The sequence below is a fragment of the Nicotiana tabacum genome, chromosome 11 (assembly GCF_000715075.1).
Source record: "Nicotiana tabacum cultivar K326 chromosome 11, ASM71507v2, whole genome shotgun sequence".
Classification (NCBI taxonomy): domain Eukaryota; kingdom Viridiplantae; phylum Streptophyta; class Magnoliopsida; order Solanales; family Solanaceae; genus Nicotiana; species Nicotiana tabacum.
The window spans coordinates 8,037,755-8,046,807 of NC_134090.1; positions in this window are offsets into that span (position 1 = coordinate 8,037,755).

Below are 9,053 nucleotides of genomic sequence, written 5' to 3' on the forward strand. Positions count from 1 at the left end.
AAAGGGCAATCAGTGACCAAAAGGACCACACAACAGTCACTCCAGCTTGTTATTCAGTCTATATTCACCTACAAGAATCCAAAATATAAATCATCTGCAAACACTAGATATGATAATCTGCAAATGATAAAGATACTTGACAAAATATAAAATAAATACTCAGACATGTTGTATAGCACGATAATTTACCTGCTACATTTCTTTGCAGTCAACAGTATTATAAATGTACCTCATACATACTTCAATCAATTATGCAGATCCTGATATAATAAGAAGGGTAGGCTGGTGCACTAAGTTGCCGCTATGCGCGGGGTTCGGGGAAGGGCCGAACCACAAGGTTTGTTGCATGCAGCCTTACCTTGTATTTCTGCAAGAGACTGTTTCCATGATTCAAACCCGTGACCTCCTCGTCACATGACAACAACTTTACCAATTACGCTAAGGCTTCCCTTTTATGCAGATCCTGATAAATTATTAAAATATGAACACTCGTATTAATGAAATCTCCTGAATGGAAGCGGCATTTAAACTGCCAAATAAAGATTCACAACAAAGCATTTACCGCTTGTTTTATCAATACAAACTCACGCCAATTTGATGGCATACTATTGCGAATTATATTTGAATTTGTTACTTATAAAAAACATTATATTGAATGTCTAGTCATCCTATCTGCATGTTGTGACATGTCAAACATTCAGCTTGCTGTGAAAGAGCAATGGTAATCTTAAGCTTCATAGGTTGGACACAAATAAAAGTGTCTTGTTGAGCATATGTTATTACAACATGCCACTATTTGTCATTTGGTGGATGTTTATTCACATTTCTTTATAAGAAAATTAAGCTCCTGCGCATAAAAGATAAATTCTGCGTATCAACATAGAAACACAAATAAATAGAATATTATGTGCGTTTAAGCAGAGGCGGATCTAGAATTTGAAGGTTGCGGGTGTCATATTATGTTGTACGTAGACGTATTATTATTTATATGGTCCAAAAAGTATAAATGTCCAATTTGATCAACTTTGGGTTTTGATTTAGGTTATTCATCATTTCAGTTGATACAGACAAATATATCGAACGAATTTTATTTTTTTTGACAACTTAGTGCACATCATAAAATTTCCAACAGTATTACCAATATCATAAAGTTTTATCTATACGAAAAAAAAAAAAAAGACAATCACTTTTTTCATCTATTGGCACTTGAAAATATCTTCTAATTAACAAAATACTGTAATCAGTTTGGGACAACAACTCCGTAGGTGGGAAGGGTTTTGGGTGGGAAACGATTTTGGGGAAATAAGGAATGAAGCTTTGTTATTTTAATGTATGTATGGGGTCAAATTTGACCAACCACGTCCCTATGTCGGCAGGAATAACCGTCAAACATGCATTAGCAAGGGTAGAGGTACGACTTAGTAGTATTTGAAGAAGCGACACCATAGGTTCCGTCGTCCCTTCGAGGATATATGTTGAGTTTCTATTTATTTCAATACGATGATGAGGGTCTCTTAATATATAAAGGGGATCCTAGCATTGTAAAAAAGGGAGGATTATTATTGAACCTCTCTCTCTCTCTCTCTCTATCTTTGAATCTCTTTTGCATACTGAGATAAAAAACGAACGAACATACCATATATCCTAAGGTCTTATTATCTTCGATTACGATTTACCTTGATTTATTTTGATTGATTTACTCGGAAAGTGTTCGATAACTTTTGGGTCAAATAATTTGGTGTCGTCTGTGGGAATTTCGGCAATCGAAATCATTGTTCATACCTAGGATATAAAAAAAACGATCACCGTTCTTCACACCTCATAGAAGCCGAGCGATGGCAGAAAGAGAAGCAAGGATGAAGACAATAACAGATGTCGCAACCAACCTCATAGGCCCTCTCAACGAGGCCGGTAGAGAAAATATCACGAGCACAACACCCAGTAATGCACCAGATGGGGAGATCTCACCCTCTTCACTTGAAGATTTAACGATTTCTCACGAGAAATAGGCTTCTACATCTGCAGCCAAAGAAACACCCCCGGTAGTTAAGAAGCTACTAGAAGAATGGTTGACGAACACTCTATGTTGTCTGCTCGAAAAATCACCTCAAGGGAATACTAGGGACTCGCCAGCAGCAGATGTCACTACTGCCACCGGTGAACTCGGTACTGTACAAGCAAGCAACACTCACGTTGATGTCAATGCCAGCGATGGTGCACTTGCAACCATCTTTAAGAAAATGGAAGAAATGGAGAATGAAAACAAAGCGCTTCGTGATCAAATAAAAGAGCACCAGGAAAGAGAAGACAAAATTCCTGGCGCCCCCAAGCTACTGCCAAAACGCGACGCAGGACGGTTCGTCGAACAACCATACACTGAGGAGGCTGCCCCTCACCCAATCCCAAAAACCTTAAAGATTCCACCATACTTAAGAATATATAATGGGACTACGGATCCCGAGGATCATCTGATTCATTATGTGACCGTTGTGAAAGGCAACGATTTGTCGAAAGAACAAGTACCGTCCGTGCTGCTGAAAAAGTTCGGAGAAACGTTGCCAGGAGGGGCCTTAACGTGGTACTCTCAACTGCCAGCTAGGACAATATCAACGTTCGAAGAAATGGCAGAAGAATTTGCTACCGCCTATGCAGGAGCGAAGAAGGCCGAAGCTAGGGTCAACGTTATCTTTGCCTTCAGGCAAACAACATGTGAGGGACTCAGGGACTTCTTGGCCAGATTCAACAGGGTAAGAATGACTTTGCCAAACGTATCGAAAGGCATGGCAGTCGCGGCTTTCCAAAACGGGTTGAACAGAGATGGTTCAAGAGCGACCAAGACGCTGCTAAGCCGACTCATGAAATATCCCCCCCACCACATGGGAAGAGATCCACAACGCCTACTGTGCCGAAGTAAGAGTGGACGAAGACGATCTCAACGGGCCAACCCAGCGGCTAACGATGATACAATCACAAGCAAGAAGGGATCGACGCAATGACGGACGATGTGAACAGCCCCCCCACTTCAATAAAGAAAGGCATCAGCCTTACGTCAGGAATGAAAGAGGTATGCCTCCTTTATTATCTGCCCATAACTTTTGCGTGTCCCCTTCAAAAATAGTGTACGCACTGGAGAAGCTGGGCACAAAGGTGCAGTGGCCGCAGAAAATGAAATCAGATCCTAGCACAAGGAGGTCGAACATCCTATGCAAATTCCATCAGGAAAGGGGACACCGAAGATTGCATAGGTCTACGACAGGAAGTAGTCAGGATGCTAAACCAATGATACCTGAAAGAGCTGCTTAGCAATAAGGGAAAGACCAATTTCGCCAGAGGGCGAGATCAATCCCAAGGACCACCGAAACCACCTTCTCCAGCACGCACCGTAAATATGATCGTCGGCGACAGCGACAACTCAACAATCAACCACATAAAGTTCACCACCACACACAAATTGAAGCGCACAATCGCCCATGAATAGTATGACGACTTCGAAGATAGTATCACCTTCGATAAATCTGATACCGACGGTTTGTCTTTTCCTCATTATGATGCTTTAGTTATAACTTTATGTATCGCCGATACTGATGTCAAGAGAATCATGGTAGACAACAAAAGCGGCGCTTGTATTATCTATCCAAGAGTCCTCATGCAATTGAGACTCGAAGATAAGATAATACCGCGTTGCATAACACTAACGGGTTTTAACAATGTAGTGGAGCGGGCCTCCGGAGAGATATCATTGCCAGTCTTAGAAGGGGGAGTTATGCTCGAGACCACATTCTATGTCATGAACTAGCAAACGACTTATAATGCCATCATAGGGCGCCCTTGGATACACGCCATGCGGGCAGTCCCCTCGAGCTTCTACCAGGTGATTAAATTCCCTACCCCAAGGGGAGTATTCAGCATTCGAGGCAAGCCACGCACCACTCAGAAATGCTATCGGATAGCCCAAGACTGTACACATACCAAACAGCTGAAAGGAGCAAGTGAAGAAGCATAGCAATCAGCTATGTCGGGGACTAAAACTAACCCAACAACAGAAGCCATCAAAGACCCAGACATCGTAGAAGCCTGCAAAGCGACGGTCGAAGACCTCAACCCAGTCCAACTGGACGATGCCGACCGCTCAAAGAAAGCCTACATCGGGCACAGTCTCTAAGAGCCAAGTAAGTACCACGAATTCTTAACTAACCACGCAGATTTATTTACCTTCTCTCATTCAGATATGCTGGGAATTTCGAAAGACATCGTCGCTCATAAGCTGAACGTCGATCCACTGTACCTGCCCGTGCGGTAGATAAGAAGGAAATTCAACGCCGAAATCAACGAGGCGGTCAGTGAAGAAGTGGACAAATTACTAGCCAACGGTTCCATCAGAGAATCAAAGTACCCGCAATAGGTCGCTAATATCGCCATGGTAAAAAAGAAAAACGGGAAATAGAGAATGTGTGTGTATTTTACCGACCTGAACAAGGCATGCCCAAAGGACTCATTCCCATTACCCCACATCGACTAGCTGATCGACGCAACCGCAAGGCACGAAATGCTAAGTTTCTTAAACGCCTACTCCGGCTACAACCAGATCATGATGGCCGAAGAAGACCAAGAAAAGACAACTTTCATCACCCACCAAGGGACGTACTGCTATAAGGTGATTCCCTTCGGACTCAAAAATATAGGGGCAACGTATCAGAGATTGGTCACCAAAATGTTCAAGGAACAATTCGGCAAAACGATGGAGGTTTACATCGACGATATGCTAGTAAAGTTGGCAAAGAAGGAGGATCACATCGATCAGCTGAAAGAAGCCTTTGGGATACTGAGACAGTACGGGATGAAGCTAAACCCGGAAAAGTGCGCCTTTGACGTAACTTCGGGAAAATTCCTGGGTTTCCTCGTATCACAACGAGGTATTGAAGTCAAACTAGATCAGATCAAGGCAATAGATGCAATACCTGAGGCTTTGAACAACAAGAAGCAGGTATAGAAGTTAATGGGGAGAATAGCCGCCCTATCATGGTTCATCTCACGGTCCTCCGACAGATGTCATAAGTTCTTCAGCGTACTGAGAAAAGATCATGGGTTACAATGGAACGAGGAATGCATCGATGCCTTGAGAAAATTACAAGCCTACCTATCTTTGTTGCCGTTGTTGGTCAAAGCAAACCCGGGCGAAAGTTTGCTGGTATATCTGGCCGTATCCGAAGTTGCTGTAAGCTCAGTCTTGGTTCGCGAAAACAAAGGTACACAATATCCTATTTACTATATCAGAAAAACCTTAGTGGATGCTGAAACACGGTATCCACACCTCCAGAAGTTAGCTCTAGCACTGGTCGTAGCTTCATGAAAGCTTAAACCCTATTTTCAGTGCCACCCCATAAAAGTAATAACGACCTTCCCCCTGAGAAGCATCCTACATAAGCCCGAACTCTCGGGTAGGCTCGCTAGGTAGGCCATAGAGCTTAGGGAGCACGACAGATCCTATCATCCAAGAACCGCTATTAAATCACAGGTACTTGCCGACTTTGTCGCCGATTTCAGCGCAGAGATACTGCCAGAGGTGGAACTGGAGGCCCTCCGTGCTTCCCCTAACACCAACCTCTGGACTCTCTAAACTGACGGTGCCGCTAATGCCTCGTGATTGGGATTGGGACTCGTCCTTGAAGTCTACATAGGCGAAATAATTCAGCAGTCCATACGATGCCCCGAGATGACTAACAATGAGGCCGAGTATGAGGTCGTGATTGCAGGTATGAAGTTAGCCATCAAATACGGGGCCCGACGACTCATCCTCCAATGCGACTCCCAACTCGTAGTAAATCAAGTCACCGGGACTTACCAAGTTAAAGAATAGAGGCTACAAAAATACCAATCGGAAATCCACAAACTGATGCCTGAATTCGACTAATGCCGCTTCGAACAAATCCCTAGGGCACGAAATGTCGAGGCAGATGGCTTAGCAAATTTAGCCTAGGACACCAAGAATATCAGCAAGGAAAGTGTAGTCACCATCCTCCATTCGGCCATCGATCACGTTGAGGTACTCTTCTTAAACTTTACTTGGGATTGGCGCAACCAGTTTGTATCCTATCTACAGGATGGGATGCTCCCATACGACAAGAAATAAGCCAAGAAACTCCACGTACAAGCCACCTGATACAACCTGATAAATCATGATCTCTACAAAAAGGACGTTTGGCGGACCCCCCGCTAAGTGCCTTGGGCTGCATCAAACGAGACAAGTATTAGAAGAGGTGCATGAAGGCCACTGTAGTGCTCATACAGGTAATCGCGCCCTCATACACTACATCATCCGAGCCGGTTATTACTGGCCCACTATGAAAAAAGAGGCAGCAGAATACGTCCGCAGGTGTGAGGAGTGCCAAAGGTACGCCCCCATGATACACCAACTGGGAGAGCTTCTCCACTCAGTGACCTCGCCTTGGCCTTTCATCAAGTGGGAATGGATATAATCGGTCCCCTACCAGCGGGATGAGGAAAGGTACGATTTCTTCTAGTTTTGACTGACTACTTTTCCAAGTGGGTGGAAGTAGGTGCGTATGCACAGATACGCGAGCAGGAAGTTATCACCTTTATATGGAAAAACATCATATGTCGCTTCGGCATCCCCAAAGAAATCAGCTACGACAATGACCCCCAGTTCATCGGTAAAAAGACAACTGAGTTCTTCGAGAAATGGCACATTAAGAGGATACTCTCCACTCCATATCATCCGGCCGCCAACGGCCAAGCCGAGTCTTCTAACAAAACAATATTGAACATATTGAAAAAGAAACTCGAAGAAGCTAAAGGGCTATGGCCAGAATTACTACCAGAAGTATTGTGGGCATACCGGACCACACCCAAATCGAGCACAGGAGAAACACCGTATTCATTGGTCTACGGGACCGACGCAGTCATACCCGTTGAAATCGGGGAGCCAAGCTTGAGATATTCATATACCAGCGGGGCAGAGAACGACAAAAACAGACTGTAAGACCTGGACGAAGCCGAATAACGAAGGGACATGGCCAACATAAGAATGACGGCAAAAAAATAGCAAGTTGAAAGGTATTACAACATGAAAGCCAAAATAAGACCACTCAAAGTGGGCGATTACGTCCTCAAAGCCAAAACATTGGCATCAAAAGACCCGAGTGAAGGAAAACTGGGTACCAATTGGGACGGACCATACAAAATCACAGCAACAGCGAACAAATGAGCATTCCAGTTGGAAACAAAAGGAGGGAAAACACTCCAAAATAATTGGAACGTCGCCCACCTCAAATACTTCCACTTCTGAAAGGCGTCTCCCGAGTCTTACTCTTTTTCCCTTACATGAGTTTTGTCCCGATTGGGTTTTCTCTGGGAGGTTTTTAATGAGGTTGCGGAGGGGACACATGGCGGTATCTGAGAGCAACTTTATCACATCGTCCAGTCGACTCGGTCTCCGGACCGATATAATAAAGGGACTAGACTAGTCAAATCTCCATTGTATGGGCAAAACTCTACGTTTTAAAGAATTCTTCATTGTACAAAAGTTTCTCCATTATGCAAACGGCCAAGGCCATTATCTCCATTATGTAAACGGCTAAGGCCATCGCCATTAAGGTTCGACCCAGTTCGACCACGACGGATAACACTTCGACGATAGTCAAAGTTACATCCTATTGGCTAAGGCCATCACTATTAAGGTTCGACCCAGTTCGACCTCGACGGATAACACTTCGACGATAGTCGAAGTTATATCCTATTGGCTAAGGCCATTGCCATTAAGGTTCGACCCAGTTCAACCACAACGGATAACACTTTGACGACAGTTGAAGTTACATCCTATTTGGCTAAGGCCATCGCCATTAAGGTTAGACCCAGTTCGACCACGACGGATAATACTTTGACGACAATCGAAGTTACATCCTATGGGATAAGACCATCACCATTAAGGTTCGACCCAGTTTGACCATGACGGATAACACTTCGACGACAGTCGAACTTACATCCTATTGGATAAGGCCATCGCCATTAAGGTTCGACCCAGTTCGACCACGACGAATAACACTTCGACGACAGTCGAAGTTACATCCTATTGGATAAGGCCATCGCCATTAAGGTTCGACCCAGTTCGACCAAGACGGATAACACTTCGACGACAGTCAAAGTTATATCCTATTGGCTAAGGCCATCGCCATTAAGGCTCGACCCAGTTTGACCATGATGGATAATACTTCGACGATAGTCGAAGTTATATCCTATTGGCTAAGGCCATCGTCATTAAGGTTCATCCCAGTTCGACCACGACGGATAACACTTCGACAGTAGTCGAAGTTACATCCTATTGGCTAAGGCCATTGCCATTAAGGTTTGAACCAATTCGACCACGATGGATAACACTTCGACGACAGTCGAAGTTACATCCTATTGGCTAAGGCCATCTCCATTAAGGTTAGACCCAGTACGACCACAACGAATAACACTTCGACGACAATCGAAGTTATATCCTATTGGCTAAGGCCATCGCTATTAAGGTTCGATCCAGTTTGACCACGACGGATAATACTTCAACGACAGTCGAAGTAACATCATATTGGCTAAGGCCATCGCCATTAAGGTTCGACGACAGTCGAAGTAACATCTTATTGGCTAAGGCCATCACCATTAAGGTTCGACGACAGTCGAAGTAACGTCCTATTAGCTACGTCAAAATCGTTTTGAACCCAATCACGTCACGACGAGGGTTTAAATAAAAAAAGGGGAAGAAAAGAAACAAACAAAATGATCAAAAAAGAATAACGACCAAAATAAAGTTTATATATCACAGCAAAAATGTATCTACATTTAACCCCGCGAAGGGCCCCATTACATTCCAAAAAGAAAAAGAAGAAAGCAACAAAACATGTACAAGCTCAAGGCTCCTTGCCACCCTGCACGTCGCCTACTGGGCAATAAATCTCATTGTACCAGGAGTTGGAGTCTAGACGGTCGATGTCCTCCAAAGTGTAGCCTTTCCGGTCAGGGGAGTTAGAGCTATACCAGCAAGCTTCGTGGGCGGC